Source organism: Anabrus simplex, chromosome 1, assembly GCF_040414725.1.
Source record: "Anabrus simplex isolate iqAnaSimp1 chromosome 1, ASM4041472v1, whole genome shotgun sequence".
Classification (NCBI taxonomy): domain Eukaryota; kingdom Metazoa; phylum Arthropoda; class Insecta; order Orthoptera; family Tettigoniidae; genus Anabrus; species Anabrus simplex.
In genome coordinates, this window is record NC_090265.1 from 786488087 (window position 1) to 786510049 (window position 21963).

A 21963-nucleotide genomic window follows, 5' to 3' on the forward strand; every position below is an offset into this window, starting at 1 on the left:
AGGCTTCCACTATCCGTAACCTCGGCACTTGATGGGATAGAGTGGTTAGCTCTACGCCCAGCCGCCTTTGCCCCCAGGAATTAACCTGGTACTCATTTGTGGTGTAGGCTGAGTGAACCTCAGGTCCATGTGCACCTCCGGAAGTGGAAATCTCGTTTCTTGAATTTTGCGACTTCCTGACGGGGATTCGAACCCACGTCCTTCCGGGCGAACCGAGCACGCCTTACCGCCTCGGCCAGGCAGCCCCACACGCTCGTCAGCACCGGCTTTCTTGGGAATAAGTATAACAACATGCTGCCGAAAATCGGATGGCACTTCTCCTGTCTCATACATCCTACACATTAAATGGAATAACCTTGGCATGCCGGTTTCTTCTAAGGCAGTCAGTAATTCAGAGGGAATGTCATCATTTCCAGGTGCCTTGTTCCTATTTAGGTCTCTCACAGCTCTGTTTCAAATGAACATCCGATATTAATAGTGTAACAAGTTCATTTTTAAATGTTTACACTTTTTTACGGGTTTTACATGAATAACTTTTGTACAGGGTATGATTCCAAATTCTTATTTTACCATTTGATATATCTCTCGAAACCACGCGTTCTGACACCTTCACCATTTTTCTACCTTCAATACTTTAATCACAATTGATTGAAATAGCTTAACTTCAAAATTTTGCCAAGTTGGGGCGCTATACTGTGTGATCTATGAAATATTTTCAATATTAAAATGAGGCATCCGGAAGCAAAACTCTGTGAACGCACCAGAAATTTTTTTCAGGAAACATGATAAACGTCTTACTTCCTTTGGCTGGCAGATATTCAAAATTCGTTTTCATTGTAGACTTACATTCGCTTACGAACTACTTTCCTGATAATCTAATATTGGGGTTTTATTTTTTGTTATTTATTACCGAACATGGTTTGGATTAACCGAGTTTGGCTCCTGTTTTATTGGGTCTAGGTAGGTTTGCTTTTGTAGAGATATTGTCATAACGTAACTGGAAAGAAGATTCTATTAATGCTGATTCAAAAAGAAAAAAAGAAATGATTTAATGACTACAAGTAAGTGTGATTACAAAGTAATTGACATCAAATGAAAGTCTGAAAGACGTGAAAAGGTCGCAACCTTGCAAGTCCTGTCATGTTCCATCAAAATTACACAGGCAACTCATTGTCTTCTGGATGAATTTCCAACTCTGAGTCCTCCTCTGCGTTGTCCACAGTTATTTGAGAATCGATCAGATTCTTATAGAAAGCAAGATCTTCGTTTTCTTCCCAAGTCTCCCTGAAATGCCTTATGAGCAGAAAGTCAAAGTCCCTGTCACTTCATTTAAGGCTCTTCCAATTCGGATAACATTGAGCTTCATAGACGAGTAGGCCTTCACCAGTGCCCATTCTGTAGGTCACTTACCTCTTAATAGTGCGTTTCCTAGGTTCTCTTTATAAACCTCCCCTCCAGTAGCTCGCAGAGCGCTGACTAGCATCTCGTAAACATTATTATGATATTTGATTTAAAGTTTTGCTTTGTAAACAGGACTATATTGGTGTAATTTATCTGCAGCAGTTCTTGATAGATTCCCTTCCGGTATCAAAACATTTAAGATCATCAGTGTTAGTGTAGAGTAAAAAGTAAAAGTTGTAAGTAACGGACATTGAATTTGTGATTACCTACACATTTCAATATCTGATTTTCCTTCACCTGTTTCTGTTATGCAAAGGCTGTGATATAAAATGATATTATATCATAATATTTTAATTGTGTGACCATGGAGTTACACTACATGCCTTCATACTGGATTTAGAATGTTAACTAGTGGTATTTTTGTCATATTTTATTTCCATGCAATTGCTTATTTTACTCTTGTGTAATTATGGTTTTACTTTACTTTGCTATCACTTGTAATGTTAAGCTAGTAGTAAGCTCAACCTATAGTATTGTAAGACGCAGTGTTAGGCACTGGAAATATTAAGTTGTGTGTGAATTTGTATATGATGATGCTGGATTTTTAACGTTAGACTAGTAGTATTTCTTGTAATAGTTTCTTTCCATGGAAATGCTTGTAGTAGTAGTAGTAGTAGTAGTAGTAGTAGTAGTAGTAGTAGTAGTAGTAGTAGTAGTAGTAGTAGTAGTGTTTATTACACTAGTGTAAGTGATCATTGCCACCGGGATATTTTCCAATTGCGATGTCTTTGTTAATAACAATCAAAATAATAATAACGCTTGATGAACCCATTAGTTCAGCAAAATGGTTTTCCGTGGTTTCTCATTTTCACACCAGGCAAATGCTGGAGCTGTACCTTAAGTCCACAGTCGCTTCCTCCCCACTCCTAGCCCTTCCCTGTCTCATCGTCGCCATAAGACATATCTGTGTCGGTGCGACGTAAAGCAATTAGCAAAAAAGTTCAGCAAAATGTTTACCGCACCACCTGGTCAGATTTAATAAAACAGACTGATAATAACAGTACATTCAATTGGATCGCATAACCTTCCGATCTTATTGGAGTTCTTTTATGGAGATTTAAACGCAAGGTCACCCGCCGAACCTGTAATATTTTAGAGGTAAAACGGGGAAGGAATTGAGTTTACCTTCACACATCGACGCTATTTAAAAGCTGATCAAAATCAAAGCTATGTTCACCCTTGTCTATAAATCAGAAGTCGAAGGTATTGTACAGTATATGAACGTGCCGTGGATCGTTGGCCCGTGCTAAACGAAAGGTACACTCACCTAATACGGAGTGAGAGTGAGCGAGATGGCCATGATATACATTGCCACGTTCTACGATTGAGCAATTGAAATGTAAGCTCACACACTATGTTCCTCGCCAACATTTGACCCTAAATTGTTCGTCGTAACCTCATTATGTCAATAATTGAAGTTAACAAGAGGGAACTGAACAATTAATAGCTCGAGTTCCGACCTACAAGGACATCCTGTCCGTTCATCCAAAACAAACAAAAACAAACAAGTAAATAAATAAAATTTTATTTTTGCCGTTTTGCTTTACGTCGCACCGACACTTATGGATTATTATATATAATCATATACAGTCTATCCAAACCAAACCAAACAAACCCCATGGTACTACAGCCCTGAAGGGCCTTGGCCTACCAAGCGACCGCTGCTCAGCCCGAAGGCCTGCAGATTGCGAGGTGTCGTGTGGTCAGCACGACGTATCCTCCCGGCCGTTATTCTTGGCATTCTAGACTGGGGCCGCTATCTCACCGTCAGATAGCTCCTCAATTCTAATCACGTAGGCTGAGTGGACCTCGAACCAGACCTCAGGTCCAGGTAAAAATCCCTGACCTGGCCGGGAATCGAACCCGGGGCCTCCGGGTAAGAGGCAGGCACGCTACCCCTACACCAGGGGGCCGGCATACAGTCTATCAACACACAAAATTTTATTTCAGAACCGGTTTTTGGTTTTAGGACTCTAAAGTCCATCATCAGTGTTGAAATTTATTTTTAAAACATTTGATTTCACATGAGTGTTGCCACAATGAGTTTAAGTAATTTTTAAACAGTTAAAGTGGAGCCCTGTTTAGATCAACTGTAAAATAAGAAAAAACAAGTGTAAAAGTACGCACACAATAACTATAAAACTTAATAATGATGTTGTAAAACAATATGTATGACATACCATAGGAAGGAGTGGCTTATTCTCGTGTTCAAGCTGTTGATCTAGTATTAGACAACCGTTCAGTTTTAAGTACGCTGCACGCTGGAAGCACATAATACGTCACCTCAAGGTTGTGAACAATATGCTGCTTGCGACTGTTTCATTTAAAATTGTATCAGGTTCCGTTATCTTTGCCAGGAATATCTCAATGTTTTCACGGGTATTTACTTCAAATCCATAATTACGTTTAACAATTAATGTCATGTCCTTTTCGATTCCTAAAAAATCGTGATTATTGTTAAAATTTGTTCTGAAAAAGCTGAATATTTGTTGTACTTTATTGCCTTGAAATATTCTTGATATATTATATTTAAGGCTCGGCCAGTACTTCCTATATAAAACATTTTGCAGTCATCACAAGTGAGCCTGTATACTCCCGAATTGGTGTAGACATAAGTTTTGTTGGTACTATTTGTATTATATATATATATGTTCTGATATTTTATTTCTGGTTCTAAATGGTGTTTTGAGATGAAATTTCTTAAATACATTAGCTGTTTTTAAAACTTGATTTCCAAAATACGTTAATGTTACAAATTGACTACGTGGAGAGATGTCCTTTAAATTCAGGAAAGAATGAGTCAAGGCTGCAGTTTGTTGTCCCACCCCCCTCCTTTTCAATGCTTGTATGTGACAGGCAGTAAAGGAAACCAGATAGGAATTTGAAAAAGGAATCACAATCCAAGGAGAGGAAATAAAAACTGAGATTCGCCGACGGTAGTGTTTTATCAGAGTCTGCAGATCTGGAGAAATTGCGAAATTGTATGAACAGTTTTGGATAAGGAGTACAAGATGAAAATAAATAAATCCAAAAGAAAGTAATGGAGTGCAGTCGAACGAAGTCAGGAGTTATTTGATCAGGAAATGAAGTCTAGAGGAAGTAGGTGAATATTGTTACTTGGTAAGTAAAATAACTAACAATGGCAGGAATAGGGAGGACATACAATGCAGACTAGCACAAGCAAGGGAAGCCTTTCTTAAGGGAATAAATCTGCCCACTTCGAACATTGATATAGGAATTAGAAAGATTTCTTGGAGGACTTTCGCGTGGAGCGTAGTATTTTACGAAAGTTAAACATGGACGATAACTAGCTCGGAAAGAAAGAGAATAGAAGCTTTTGAAATGTAATGTTACGGAAAAATGCTGAAGGTGAGATGGATAGAACAAATCACGAATGAAATGAATTGGTGAGAGAGAATTGATTTGGCTAAATTTAACGATAAAAAAGATAGAATGATAGTACACACCTTAAGACAACCAGGACTTGTTCATTTGGTTTTTGAGGGAAGTGTAGTGGTAAGAACGGTAGTATGTCAGTAGGTAAGAAAATCCAAGAGAACTGAATGCTAGATTCGTAATACAAAACTGGAACAGGTAGAAGATCTAAAGTGTATCCATCCTAGCAGGATGATAGAATAATGCGATTGAATCAAGGTGCAGTAAAGCTAATGCAGTGAGCTCGCAGTTGTGATCAACAGTATTCTGTAAGAAGAAAGTCAGCTGCCGACCGAAACTATCTTTACATCGGTCTTTCTTTAGACCAACTTCGCTTTACGGGTGCGAAAGCTGGGTGGACTCAAGATACCTTATTCATAAGCTAGAAGTAACTGATATGCAAGTAGTGAGAATAATTGCTGGTACAAACGGGTGGGAATGAACAATAGCAGGACGGTACTCGGAATGAGGAAATATGGGCTAAGTTCGAAATGAACTCGATGGAAGAACCTGTATGTAAAAGCCGGCTTCGGTGGTGGGGTCATGTGAGGCGAATGGAGGATAGGAAAATAATTGACACGGTTATAGAGGGTAAGAGGAATAGAGGGAGACGAAGATGACGATGGTTAGACTCAGTTTCTAACGATTTAAAGATAACAAATAGAGAAATAACGAGGCCACGGAACTAGTTAAAAATAGAGGATTGTGGCGGCGATTGGTAAATACACACAAACTTGCAGACTGAACACTGAAAGGCATAAGTCTGTACTGAAGATATTATTTAAAAGTGTTATGCCTTTCCGTGGTGCGCGATAGAACTTATTTAGCTGATGTTGGTATTTCTTCTCACAAAATCTTTTCATCTGGGCACTGAACATTTTCTTCCGTTCTTCACCCCATTATTTATTGGTCCTCGTATTCATTCTCTCAGCAAAATGATGGTTGTTGACTGTTTTCTTGAACGGAGGTCAATCTTGAAGATCCTGAAGATTTGTCTTCTATTAAGTTGTTACTGACTTTCATTGAGAGAGCAAGGTTGAGAATCCTTTTCGTGAGTCTGTCATAGTTCATTCTGAGAGTTTAGCCATAGAACTTCAACTGCCTTTTCCTGGTGGTGTCGCTGATCTCTTAAGAATTCTGATAAAGCTCCCTCGACTTCCGTTTCATCCAGATTCCCTCCGACTAGACTAGACCAAAGAATCCCCAATATTTTCCTCTCCTATTTCTCGGTATCTTGGATAAATGATCTGCCTTCAATCAAGGTTTCCGAGGCGTATAGTGCTTCAGGTTTGATAACTTAGTTTTAATGTCTTAATTCTATGCTATATCTGTTCCAGGTGTGTCTATAGGCCTTCTGTAATTTTGAGTTCCTCTCCTTATTTGCTTCACGATTCAAGCCTGATGGCTGAATTACTTCTCCTAGGTGCTTAAACTTATTCACTTGACTAAGTTTGCCGAATTTATTACTTTTTCCTAATGTATGATGAATATCTATACATTAAAAGAGTTTACTGGAGACAGCTGTGGCAAATCCGTCCGTTCTACTTAACAGATTTGCCTCACATTTTTGTTTTATTCTCTCCGCAATTTCCTGTCGGTGAATCATGATACATTGATAGGTCTCTAAGTTCATCCATCTTTGAGTAATCACAAAATCAAATCCTTAAATGATCACTCCAATAATTGTAGGCGAAGGCTTGCCCCAACCCGCAATTTAATTTATTTCGTACTTAACAGGTTGCTAAGCCACTAACACTTTCATTAATATAATGTTATTGCATACAGCCATGTTTTTACTACCTGCCAAGCAAGAGGGTGTAATATACTTCCTGTGATCACGGAAGAACACTATTGCATTCTATATACTCTTTGATTCTCTAACCTTTCTCAGTTTCCAAATATGTTCAACAGATGGCAGAGCGTTCCTAATAACTTACATGCCGTTAAGAGAAGAAAGCCTCCGTACAAACCAACCCAATCATGACATACGCCTTAGACATTATCTGGGAACACTTACAGAAGGATAACCTAGCTACACTAGAAAGAGTAAAGGCCGTGTATCTTTAACAAGTTCTCTGCCTGTCAGAAACGCTCCTTCAAGACTAACCTATGAACTCACAAGACAACCATCCTATACAGAAGAACTGCGATTACAAAACCATTGCCTTCCACGACACAATACCAAGCTTCACATCAAGAACTGCAGGATAAATAAACGAATATATTGATAGATTTTTAACAAACAGACAGCATGATGACGTCAAAATGCATGAATTCTGACTACGAACTGTGCCATACCATAACGCGCTTCTTATTAAACGTTCATAAAACCATTGAAAAGAACAGGCAAATTAATATAACTACGACAGGCATATCAAGGCGAATTATGTGACCTATTTATAACGAATGCTGCGGTGAAGCATGGGCCTTTGTTGTTGTTATTATTATTAATATTATCATTATTATTATTATTATTATTATTATTATTATTATTATTATTATTATACATTTAATTTGAAAATCGTGAAGTAAGTTTATTTATGAGGTGGGTCTGCTTGAGAGGTCAGTCACATGAGAGGGGCCTTCTCCCTCAGTGCAGACCAGCTGTTCAGAATCTCACAAGACAGCGCAAGAAATGAAATATTAATCTTCCTCTTACCAGTGTAAGCAATTATACGGGCAAGACAGACGAAATGGCACAGCAGCTCGGTAATCTCTGCCCTGTCTCGCGTGCTCTGAGACTTCACCACAAGAGCAAACATATATCATTCTACGTCTTATTCACTATGTTCAACCCGTTATTCAGCATACACTAGGCTTACGAGGTCCTTCGTGTTGAATTGTTATATTCACCGCACATTGCGATAGATCGGTCTTATATTTTACTTTAATTAAACTCCCCGTTCCGCGAACCTACTACGCTGGCATAGCAGGGGAGAGATGAACGAAATAAAATAACTCTCGCGGACTAAACACACAACCCCTGTGGGTGGAAAACGCTGATGAAGAATACACCCATGGTATCCCCTTCCTCTTGTAAGAAGCGACTAAAAGAGGCGACCAAGGGATGATTGAATTAGAACCATGAGCCTACTTCTAATTAGTACCATCACGCGAGGAACGCATGGGTCACCTTTACTTGCGAGTAGTACACAATAGGTCAGGGCCTCTGCACTGTGCACGATGCAAAAGACGACTTCGCTTGGTTGATCAGAGTGCAGACACCCCACTCCTCGATTTGGAGCAATAGCGCTGTCTCTTTCCCCACGCCTGTCCCGCTTGCTCCCCCTGTCTCCCTCTTCCTCACTTGCTCCGTAGCGCTCCAAATCCGAGCCGAGTTGAACCGAGCTTTGCAGTTTAGCCCAGAGACGAAGCGTTGGTCCGAGCCTAGCCGAGTGGGACCGATGCACTGTGCACAGGAACTCTGCGCCACAGTTTGCACGCGAGAGATTTTGGGTGTTTGAGTGGCCCAGCAATAGGTACACAACAGGTTTGTGATTATTAGCAACAGTGTGTGAATCAGTATGGGTTTTACAATACCCATAATTAGTACCATTGTGAGAAACACTACGGGTCTACGTGTTTCCTGTGATTAGTACCACTATATGAGTGACACAATCGGTCTGCGCTGCCTGTGATTGGTACCCACTATGTTAGGAAAACCACGGGATAATACGAGTCCCTATGATTAGTATCCCTATCTGAAGGACAACATGGGTTTGCGTTTCCTATCAGTGGCGCCGTAATGTGAGAAACACCATAGAACGGTGTTACCTGTGCGTATTACATTACCTGTGAGTAGTACCACAATGTGGGGAACCCCATAAGTCTACGTTACACATGATTAGTACCGGTACATGAGAAATACCATGGTTCTTACTTTCCTAGTGATAAGTACCATTATGCTGGACTGATGACCTCGATCTTGGACCACTGTGGACAACAAGCACCATCGATTCAGGATTGTGCTTTGGAAGCAGCCCTTTGGTCAGTATATACCATTGTTTTAAGATAGCTTCTGGAAAGGTGGAGCACTGTATGTCGAATACACTGATTGTTTTAAGTTCGTAATCTTTGCTCATCGTCGCCTTTTTAAATTATATTCAGTGGATTGATTTTGGAATTATTTTTAACTTTTAATGTTGTGAGTTTGGATCCACTGATTATTTTAAATTCATATTCATCCATTCATTCATCATCACGTTTTGAATTATGGTCAGTGGGTGAATTTTGGACTTACTTGTTATTACATTTCTTCTCATTTTGTACTATAATGGTACGATGACCTAGATGTTAGACCCCTTTAAATAACAAGCATCATCATCATTTTCCCATTGAATTCTGGAAAATTAGACAACAAACCTACGAGGTATATTCAACAACTACTTTATAATATCTTCAGTGTGATCGACTAGTTCGCAATTTTTTTGGGAAGAGGGTTGGAACTATGTTTACAAAGTTGAATGCTTTCATAACATGATAAATATAGGGTGACCCGGGAGGAAATGGCAATATTCTAGGATGTGATAGCAAAGGTCATGTGACATCTTAGAGTGACAATGAGATAGGAAAGGGCTACGAGTGGGGAAGGAAGGGATCGTGGTATCAAGGTACAATCGCGGCATTTGCCTTGTGTGACGATAGGAAACTACAGAAGACTATCTTCAGTGCTGCCGACAATGAGGTTCGAACACACTATCTGTCGAATGCAAGCCAGTAGCTAGGTGACCCAAGCCGCGCAGCCACCTCCTCGATAGTCCCATCTCTTGATACGGGGTCGTGGATGAGATGAGATGAGATGAATTTATATGGCATGGTCTACGGCCAAATGCCCTTCCTGACACCAACCTTAGTTGATGAGCTAATGAAGACTAAATGAATGATGGTGATTGAAACTGGGTAGAGAGGTGGAAGGAATCGGAACTGTCCCAGCATTTACTTGGAAGTGGAAATGGGGAAACCCACACAAAACCACTCTAAGGACAGATTACGGTGGGGCTTGAACCCACACGTCTCCCGAATGCAGTTTGGCTCCATAGCCGTAGAGAGTTAACACGGGCGGCCATTCCGTTCGGTGGGGCCGATGACCTTTGATGTTAGGCCCTTTTAAACAACACGCATCATCATTCCGCTCGAAATTATTATTATTATTATTATTATTATTATTATTATTATTATTATTGAAAGATATTTCTAAAATTCAAATGGTATTCCGGTACGATGATGCAGCAAAATAACATCGCATTGGTGCATTTATTTATGATTAATTTTCCAGTGCAGACTGCTGTTGTAAATGTGTCTAACTCCAGTTGTTTATATTACTGCGATTAATGCTACAATACATCGCGAATTTCATTACTCTGCTTGGAGTACTAATTGAGTTAATCTGTGAGTAAACACTGCAGAGTTTCTGAACACGTAGCACGAATGAACTCTGCCACCCATATTTGCTACTGTAATTTAAATACTGGTGGTAAATTTTGACAAAGACGTAGAATAGAAACAGCCCCTGATACGTCCGCATTCGACACTGTTGGAACTGCTTGTAGAAACAAGGTAAAGGTAAACAGACTTCCCTCAGCATGATGTTCACAGCTTAGGAATGTGAATCTCAGGAATATTACCTTGTGTAACATGCAGGAGAGAATGTCGTGTTCATTGCCAAGGACCTACAAACCTGCCCCTTGAAATGGATTTAAGTAATGGCCTGTCGTATCAATAGCTGCGAACAAAGACAAAAAAATGAAACTGATGAAAAAGGAAACATATAAAGGCAACGGAAAATATACTGAACTCCGGAAGATTCCCTTCTGACTATAAATATGAACATTGGCAATTCTTCTTCTGCCGGGCTGAGTGGCTCAGATGGTTAAGGCGCTGGCCTTCTAACCCCAACTTGGCAGGTTCGATCCTGGCTCAGTCCGGTGGTATTTGAAGGTGCTCAAATACGACAGCCTCGTGTCGGTAGATTTACTGGCACGTAAAAGAACTCCCGCGGGACTAAATTCCGGCACCTCGGCGTCTCCGAAGACCGTAAAAGTAGTTAGTGGGACGTAAAGAAGATAACATTTTTATTAATTATTCTTCTTCTGCTGTGAATCTGTCTTCAGACAGGTATCAGCTGGGCATCCTCCATGATTCTATGTCCTGAGCATCTTGCTTCAGTTCTTCATAGCTTCTCCCTTGTTTGACATTCTTCCTCTTCCTTTTTATCCATCTATTTTTCCTTCTATCACCCTCTGTTGAAGACAATTTCTACATAGTATGCGACCAAACCAGGATATTTTCCTCTTCCTTGTCGTTTGTATCAGGTGTCTTTTCTCTCCCACTTTTCTTCGCACTTCATCATTTCTCACTTTATCTGTTCACTTCACTTTTTCCATTCTTCTCCACAACCAAATTTTAAAACTTTCCAAATACTTCATTTCTTTCTCAATGTCCATGTTTCAGTTCCATGTGACACTGCACTCCACACAAAACACTTCGCGAACGACTTTCTTAAATCAATAGGGATTGCCTTGGATGTCAAAAGCCCTCTCGCCTTTCCGAAAGCTTCTTTTCCCATAGATATTCTGCTCCTTATTTCTTCAATAAAGCTTCCGTTCCATGTTAACAAACTTCCCCAATATCTGAATGACTTTACTTGTTCCAATTTCTTTCTCTCTAGTGTTATATTAATAGCAATCTCCTCCTTTCCTTTTATCATCACCTTAATCTTCCCAATGCAGATCTTAATTCCGAACTCTCCACTCTCTCAATATTTTACACCATGACTTGCAGATATTTTTTCTAATTTCGCTAATACCGCCACATCATCTGCGTATTTTATGGTCTTTATTGGTTCTCCTCCCACTACATAATCTTCTTGTGCATACTTGTAATAGTCGTGAATCATTTTAATTAAAGTAGGCTACAGTTCACTGTAAATTATTGCAATTGACTGTCCTATTCATTGAATGATTTTAGTATTTCATTGCAAACTATGTTTCTTGTGAGATGCCCTTCAGTTTCGGGGAGTCGACCATGATATCGTGTGATTATAATTTTAATTTTGACATCCCTCGCAGCTTTAACTCTACTAAATGCCACACATAACTGATTGTGGTTGGAAACGCGCCGAGATAAGTAAATGCCTATTTTGCTAAAATTTTGACCATGTGCTCTGTTAATGGTTATTGCGAAAACAAGACGTAACAGGAACTGCCTCCTTTTAAATTTGAAGGGCATGATACTGTCAGTAGATACCAAAGCAGTCCAAGGTAGATAAATTACCTGGCCCTTGGAAGCACATGTATTAACTTATCGCTTTGTCATACATCGCTTATTAGAACCAACATGGAGCAACAACTTACATTCTGGTGATAACTTGATTTTGCAGAGCCACCTATCGGACTAACATAGGAAGATCTGCACAGACAGCTTTTACAGAGCCCTCTGTCAGGCTTCCATAGAAAGCTCAGGGGAGACAACTTTATAGAGCCCTCTACCGGTTAACACAGTTAACTGCAATGATCTAACACAACCGACTGTATCCTTCGCTGCGGAGCTAGGTAGAGCGACGCATCAAGTCGGCCGTGGATCTAAGCATATTATTATTTGAATAAATGACTATTTTACGTAAATAAATGACTTATAAACTAAATATTGTTCTAGTGATCCTGAGATAGACCTTTCATTTGATGTATAACACATAGGCGTTAGTATTGCGGTTTCTCACAATATTGTGTTACACGTTCAAATTATGTACAGAACGTTCCGGGAAGTAGGTGCCACACGAGGTGATAGTATTGGTCATTATAAAGCGAAAACATTATATGAATATATACTTTATTTCCAATAGTTTCCGAGATACAGACTGTATTGTGTAATGTTTAGTGACCTCGGAGGATGCCCCTTTAGCTACAAGGGTTGGAATGTACTTCAGCATGGCCATTGGTACAGTATCGTTGTATCGGTCCCGGATGTGATGTTGCATGGCCACTAAGATCACCCGACCTTGCACCTCTGGATTATTGTTTCTGTGGTTGGATAAGGAACGAAGTCTGCAGGGAGAAAGTGCAACCAAGGGAGGCCTTGCATGCTCGCATTTTAAATGCTTGTGAGCACATTAAAGTAGGGACATCGGCTCCGATTAGCAACACAGCATCTGTCTGCAAGAGCTGTCAAATGCACTTAACTTGGCGGGGGGGGGGGGGTATTTTTGAGAATACATTTTAAAGGGAAAAGGACAGTTGCACAATAATTACACATGAGTTGCAAAGGAAAGTTGTCCATTGACAATTACACAATATCGGAAGGTATTGAAAATGAAGCATATGTTCATATATAATGTTTTCGCTTTAGAATGACCAGTACTTCACCACTTTACGTATGGCTTCTTCCTCCCGGAACATACTGAATATAGATATAAATTTTATAGCTAATTATTAGAAATCGTCCTACATATTCCAGACATCCCAAGTGAAGATTTACTGCCATTGGCTGAAATTTATGGAGTCATTTCCAGATTTCATTACAAACTACCGTACATTAAAACTGCCTTTGATAGGCGAATGGTCTGATAATACTCCCTTCGAGAGTACAAACGCTATGCATCCCTGACATTTTAGACCGGTATGTTTTTGCCACTATGCAGGACGTGTTCAGACCAACACACACAGAGAGAGAGAGAGAGAGAGAGAGAGAGAGAGAGAGAATCTGTAAACGTTTTGTAAACAACTTCAGAAGTCTCAAAACGATTTCTCCTTCGTTGGTAGAGATCGATAAGTATATGTTAAAGTATGGACTCACAGAAACAGACATTAAACTCCGAGCACCACTCAAACACAAACTTAGACAGGTCCATCAAGAATAGGTCCTTATTTGACTGAAGCATGTCCATTCTGATAAATGAAAGAAAGCACACTCGGAAAGGATGAAAACAAAGACGAACAGTTGAGATCTCGCGATCCTTAGTGGCCCTAACAATGAATGATGATAATAATAATAATAATAATAATAATAATAATAATAATAATAGACACCAATAAAATATGTCATAGGAAAATGGAAGTGAAAATACTGGGCATATCAATAAGACAGGTTTCCAAACAAGACTCCAAGGAATTTCGTCTTCAGTTAAGATCGCGCAACAGGCCGCAAGACCAAACTGGAAATGGGCAGGGCACGTAGCGAGGCTACACCAGGGCAGATGGCCACGGATGACAACCATGTGGAAAGAGAAGACGCGGCAGACTACTTTAGGACCACACTGGACTAGGACAGCGAGATCCAGAACTGATCGGAAAGGGATGGAAAGACGATGATTCAAGTAAAATGTGGAAACCGAAAGAGAAAATGTGAAAATTTGGTAAAATAAAAGTTATGAAATAGATTTACAGACAGAAAACTGAGAAGTGTGGTGAATAGTGTTGAAATAAGTACTAAATATAGAACTAGAGACGAAAAATCTCACAAGTGAAGGCGAAATATTAAAAGTATAGGCTAAGCCAGTGGGGAAAAGCTATCAAAAATTACAACCATCTCACGTGACTAGCTCACTCCTTCATGGGACACAACAGGCTTATTTAGTCATTCAGTAATAATAATGATAATGCTATTCATATTGGTGAACCATTTCAGGAAAATGGACTCGAAGCAAAAGCCAATGAAATTAGATGTCAAGAAATGGAAACTGATATCAACTAACCCAAAATATCTATAACAAAAAATGTATCTCCAAGCACATAAAACTAAGCATTACAATACAGCCATTAAACAAGAATGTTTTTATGGATCGAAGATGCTAATTTTGAACAGGAAATCAGACATTGAAAACATTCAGAAGAAATGAACGCAAAATCATAAGAAAATTCCAGGCCAAAACTCACCGACGGATAATACCAACTTAGAGGCAGATACGGAATCAAACAATACACAAATATTCAGTTACACTAGGAAACGCAGACAAATATTCTGTAGACTTATTAAAAGAATGCATCCAAACAGGCTTAGCAAACAAATAGTCGAATTTTATGAAAAGCTAAAACAGTCAGAATGAAATGGATTGGCGAAACCGATTTGAGACGAACAGGAATTATACCAGCAGATTTCCAAAACAGAGTAAACTCAGATCCGAAATTCACAAATGGCAAGTTGACCAAGAGGATAAAACAAAGAAGACTGCAACAACCTGGTCTGAAGACAGAAAGGAAGTCCACAGTAAAAGAAATGTGGGCACAAAGGAAGGTAAATGAACGCCTCTAAGTATTTTGTGTAGTCCTATTAGGGTTATTCCCATACATATATAATAATAAAAAATAATTCCAGTAAAATACACTAAGCTGGCATTCCCTGTGCACTGTGTATTTCGTTGGAAGCGCCCACGAGTAGAAATAACCAGTTTGATTTTAGAGTAATGAAATTACAATGTTGTGGTCTTGTTTTGTTGACGGAGAGTAAATAGTCGCGCAAATTACCTGCCAGCGCATGGAAAATTCTATTTGTTTGCACATCATATTTGTGAGATATAATTTACATTTCTGTGGTTACGACAGACACGTTCTAAAGACGAAAGAACACTTGATATTTGATGTGTTTTGCCACTAAGTTGTGATCATGCGAGTCTTGTGTTCACCGGGCGAGTTGGCCGTGCAGTTAGGAGCGCGCAGCTGTGAGCTTGCATCCAGAAGATAGTGGGTTCGAACCCCACTGTCGGCAGCCCTGAAGATGGTTTTCCGTGATGTCCCATTTTCACACCAGAAAAATGCTGGGGTGTACCTTAATTAAGGCCACGGCTGCTTCCTTCTCACTCTTAGGCCTTTCCTATCCCATCATCGTCATAAGACCTATCTGTGTCGGAGCGACGAAAAACAAATTGTAAAAAAAAAATGTATTGTGTCCTCACACTGCCCCGGTATTGATCGCATTCTCTTCGAGTAATGTGATGGCTCGGTTTCTCTTAGTTATCTTTCCCGTCCCAGGAACAGAACTCATGGGGCACAGATTTAGTCACGACAATCTCGACCATACAAGAACGGGTTCTAGACAGTGTTGTCAACATCGAAATATAAAAGTATCCTATTGAATTTTCAAAATTTTGGATTTTTCTGTTTACGAATGTTACCGTTAAGTTTCAGACAAAAGCTATTTTAATAATAACTAGCAAATGTACCCGTCCTCCGCTAAGGTATTCTACATGTATACGGATATCGAAGTAAAATAACTGTATATGGAGTGAATAAGAATTTTTTAAAGTTGCTTAGCGTTATCCGAGAAACAGCGTGGGCAAATCCCCATGCGTTGTTTCCAATTTAAAATGTGAGTTGCGGAGTTCTGATGATAACGGCAGGCTCACCTGCCTACATCCATTCACAATCGATTTGGGAAGTTTACATTATAATGCCAGGCCCCATTGTCTACTGCGCGGTCACAATCGATCTGGAGAGTTTTCGTTACAATGGCAGGCCCCCTTTCCTACTCCCAGACAGATTACAATGGCAGGCAACTTTCTAGTGACAGTCAAAACTGAGTTGTGCAGTTAACATTTTGACAGGCCCACTTTCCTACCGCCAGCCAGCTTACTGCCAGTCACACCGAGTTGGTGAATTTCCATTAAAGTAGCAGGTCACTGTGCCTAATGCCAGTCATATTTTAGATAGGTGCATTTGTTCATAATGGCGCGCACTCTTGCTGCAGCTAAACACAATCGGGAAGGGAGTTTTGAAAAAAATTCCATGCTCCCTTGCCTTCTGCAAGTCAAATCGAGAAGGGAATTATTAATTACAATTTTAAATCCCCTTACTAATGCCAGTTACACAGGAGTAGGAGAAAGACCCCATTCCTATTACCAGTCAAAGTATTGATTGCAATGGCAGAGACACTTTTTCTCGATCGCTACAAATCGACATCTATGAATATATATACATACGAAAGTATATGCATATTTATAATATTGCAGATCTTTAATTACAGATTACCTGTTGCAAAACGGTACGTTATATCGACAAACTGATTTAACCATAAGACGCCGTATTTAGGGGTCTAAATGGCTGGTTCAATGATATTTCCTCATCTCATCTATTCCTAGATCAGATTGAGTTCGAAATGCTGAATAGGGTGAATTTGGGAAAGATTGTCTCACAGTGTATTACTTTTCGGATAATTATGTTACAGCTAGAAAACATAGTATTTGGCTCACATATGGCTGGTGGGTTGGCCAATGATCATGTAGAATTTGATGATTCATCCTTCCTAAAAGTGATTCGAAGTATGAATTATGCGTGTAAAAAGTGAAAAATGTACTTCCAGTGGAGAGAGACAAATCTAACGTATAAGGGATAGAGATACGACAAAAAGTCATAGGACCAAAGTAGATCACTCCAAATTGATCCGAGACTGTCTCATCTGTTTTGTGATAGGACTTACCGGTTAGCCACGAATTACCTCAAAACGACAGTCTACACAGTCATTAAAATTGCCTCCATATTTCGATATTCTTCGGGGACAATAAGAGAAAAATTTTAAATTCTTGGAAATTTTTTGTCAGTTACAGGCTAAAACGTATAATTTTGACAAATTTCAATGTTCTAGCTTGTCTGGCAGATTGGGCCGCAATCTTGATTTTGGGGCGGGGGGGTAAAAGTTAGGACTTTCAGGAAACTACAGCTACAAAATATGCAGATGGTCATTATAACCCCTTATACGGATAGCCACACGAAAATTTCGCCAAAATAGTCAATGTACAGACATACCGTCGTTACGATTTTATTCATATAGATAATGAATCTGATCCACGCACAACAACTTTTGGGGTATGTCCGCTGGACTTAGCCTGCAAAACCGACCGTTCGTGATGTCTCCCTTATTAATCCTCCTGTCAAAATTATGCACATGAGAAAAGGTTTTCAAAATGGATTTCCATCAAGGTTGGTTGATTTCCAGTCCGATTGGTTTTATATATATTTTGAGGGAATAAAATCACAGTTTCGGTTCCCTATAAATCCCCAGTCCATTCTGGGAATTCGAAATGGTATGGACCTTAAAACCTACCTTTGGACAGGTGGATGATGTTGAAATATCTTCAGTAGTTTTCAAGTTACAAGAAATACGCTTTACACGCACCCGCTTTTGAGTTGAGTTCATTGGGACTTGTGCTGAAAAATCGCCGTTAATGATATCTCCCTTATTAATCCTTCTATCGAAATGATGCACATGAGAAAAATGTTTTAGAAATTGATCTCCAATAATTTTTGATGTGCATATTTTGTGGGAGTGCAAAATCATGGTTTCGTTTTCAGATTAGCCCCAGTAAGTTTAGGTTATCAGGAATAATATTAGCCCTAAAACCTACCCAAGGACAGGTAGATTCTAAATATCAATTTTGGTAGAAATATATCCAGTAGTTTTCAAATTATAAGAACTCAGACAAACAGACAAACAGACGCCAAAGCTAAACAATGTGCAGATTACAGATGGTCATTATTCCACCTGAAACGGATAACTGTACGGAAATTTCGCCAAAATAGACAATGTACAGACACACGGTCGTTACGATTTTATTTATGTAGATGACATATAAGCATGGGCACTTTGTAAGTGCAGACCATTTCGAGATTTACTGCTCCTAAATGGTACATTATATCAACAAACGGTTTGTACCATCAGACGTCCCTTTTATCGTTCTACATGTTTGGTCCTAAAACAGTTTATTGATCTCCCACATTTATGAGTTCGATTTGAGTTTGAATGGGGTGAAATTTGGGTAATTTTGTTTTACAATTTACATTACTTTTTTGCATAATTATATGAAAACTAGAATCATGAAATTTGGCTCGCATATAGCCATTAGTCGTGACAATGTGCGAGCCAAATTCGATCACTCTATCTTTCCTATAAGTGTGTGTCAAACTATGAAATATACGTGTAAAAAGCACAAAATTCACGTACAATCTAGAAATACGGCTAAACCTAACGTATAATCGATATAGATAGACAAAATATCATACTCCAAATTTAAACGAGATTGTTCCATCCGTTTTGTGACACGATTTACCGTTTAGCCACGAAATACATCGAAACGAAGATTTGAACCGTCATTAAAATTGCCTCCATATTTCGACGTTCTTCCGGGATAAAAAGTGAAAGAATTTAAAGATCTTGAAAGTATTCCAACGGTTACATTCTAAAACGTATAATTTTGCCAAATTTCAGTTTTCTAGCTCGTCTTGCAGACTGTTCCGCAATCTTGATTTTGGCGCTGGGGTTTAAAAAATGGGATTTTCATTAAACTTAAGCTAAAAATATGTAGATGGACATTATTCCCCTTAAACGGATAGCTGTACGAAAATTTCACCAAACTAGTCGATGTACAGACACACGCTCGTTACGGTTTAACTTATATAGATAGATAATGAATCTGCTCCCCGTACAGCACCTTTTGGGCTATGTCCGCTGGACTTAGCCTGCAAAACCGACCGTTCATAATATCTCCCTTATTAATTAATCTTCCTGTCAAAAAATGCACATGAGAAAAAAGTTTTAGAAATGGATTTCCAGCAAAATTGGTCGATTTCCAGTCAGACTGGTCTTGTATAATTTGTGGGAGAGCAAAATCACTGTTTCGGTTCCCTATAAAACCCCAACCGATTCCGAGAATTAAAATGGTGTATATATGTATGTTCGGTCCAGAGCCCTAAGGCTGGTTGGATCCTCAACAGCTCCGCCATCGGCTGTCATAGATGGCCTAGGCATCAGTGAAGAGGAGTACTAGGGAAATAGTGGGGTAGTTTCCCGTTGCTTTCCTCACCGAGCCAGAATTTGCTATTACATATCAGTCTGCCAAGCTCACTGAAATGCATGCATCAACCAACCCCACGAGCAACATTTTCACACCATTCATAGCAGGGACTGGCTGCATAAGGAATGGTATTACTAGCATCGCTCATACCTCAATCACTTTCATGTTGTCAAAGCCAAGGATGAGACTGAGACAGGTCAATGAAAGTAACAAATTTCTCGAGCCGATACCAGAAGACATAGTGCGCTGTAAACGCTAGGTCCCGCCAGCAAAGGCATATTAAAATGGTATGGACCTTAAATCCTACCTTTGGACAGGTGGATGCTAAATATATAGTTTGTTTGAAATATCTTGAGCAATTTTCAAGTTATAAAATTACACTTAACTCAAAAGTGGGTTGGGACTTGTGCTGAGAAACCGTCCGTTAATGATTTATCCCTTATTAATCCTCCTATCGATATGATGCACATGAGAAAAAAATTTTAGAAATTGATTTCCATTAATTTCGGATGTGCATATTTTGTAGGAGCGCAAAATCATGGTTCCGGTTTCTGATAAACCCCCAGTAAATTTAGGCATTCAGAAATAATATTGGCCTTAAAACCTACCCAAGGACGGGCGGATTCTAAATATCAAGTTTGGTAGATATATATCCTGTAGTTTGAAAATTATAAGAATTCAGGCAAACAGACACCGAAGTAAAAAATATGCAGATGGTCATTATTCCACCTGAAACGGATAATTATACGGAAATTTCGCCAAAATAGTCATTGTATAAAAACACAGTCGTTAAAAGTTTATTTGTATGGACTAGAGCACCCATGCTACACCGCAGCATTCGATATAAGGCATTATCAAAGTTTCAGTTTGAGGGCGTTGCTGCAGCGGACATAAAACGTATCGCGACTCTGATGCGAGTATATAAGCACGGATATGTAGGCAAAGGGATTAGTGTGGCAGTCGTGTCGTGCCGAGGTGCGTGCTTTAAATGAGGCCATGTGAACTATGGCGACATAATTACCAAATGCGTCCAAACAGGACCAACGTGCTATTATTCTGTTCTTGATTACCGAAGAACAAACACCGGTGGACATCAATCGGAGAATGAAGACTGTGTATGGGGCAGCATGTCTGTCGAAAAGTACCGTTGTGGAATGGTGCAAAGTTTCCGTACGGGTCGCGTTTCCACACAAGACGCCGGTTGATCTGGGAGGCCAGCCTCATTCTTTACGGACAACAACAAGCGAACACCTGCTCTTTAGTCCTGATCTCTCCCCAAGCGATTATCACGCCTTCGGTCTCCTCAGAGGGCTTGAATTGTAGACGCTTCCTGTCGGACGAGAGGTGCAGCAGCACACGGTGTTTTACCGCACGGGGATCTTCAACCTGGTTCTTCGGTGGGATGAGTGCCTCAATGCTCACGGCGGCTTTCCCTGATTGGCATCCCGATTCAGGACTCGAACGGTAACTTTCTGATCGCTCCTTATAAATAGCTCAGATAACTTGTCTTAGTATGTAATTGCTTCGTACTCTGCCGGGGTAACTTTCGAATGTCTACTTTTAGGATTTGTATTACTTTTTTAAGTATGTGTCACGTGAGTTTGAGATAGAAGGTTCGAACCTTACTGTCGGCAGGCCTGAAGATGGTTTTCCGTAGTTTCCCATTTTGACACCAAGCAAGTGCTGTACTTCAATCAAGGCCACGACCGCTTTCTTCCCACTCCTAGCATTTTCCTATACGATCGTAGTCATGAGACCTATCTGTGTCAGTGCGACGTAAAACCAATTGTAAAATAATAATAATAATAATAATAATAATAATAATAATAATAATAATAATCCACGTTTGAGGGATGTGTCCTGATAGTTAGGCCATATCTTACTGTTACAGCCTGTATATTAACGTGCCAGCATCTCACTGCAGTGTTCCGTGGTTCAAATCCCGGTCACTCCATGCGAGATTTACGTCGGACAATGTGGAAGTGGCACGGGTATTTCTCCCGGTACTCCGGTCTTCCCCGTCGCCTTTCATTCCAGCAACACTCTCCAATGTATCTTCATTTTATGTCTGCCATTAATCATTGCCCCAGAGGAGTGCGACAGGCTCCAACAGCCGGCACAATTCCTTTCATGGCCGATAGATAGATAGATAGATAGATAGATAGATAGATGTGCTTTATTTTAACTGGCAAAGTTAGGGACACGTGTCCCTGTCTTACACTTAACAAGTGAAATAGATAAACCAGACCGAACCCCATGGCGCAACAGCCCCGAAGGGCCATGGCCTACCA

General features: G+C 39.8%; 1 protein-coding gene across 2 annotated transcripts in view; it reads left to right on the forward strand.

Moving 5' to 3' along the window:
- Positions 1-21963, forward strand: part of LOC136857522 (aminopeptidase N) — a 518903-nt gene that overhangs the window by 269809 nt on the left and 227131 nt on the right. The gene's annotated exons all lie outside the window — the stretch shown is intronic.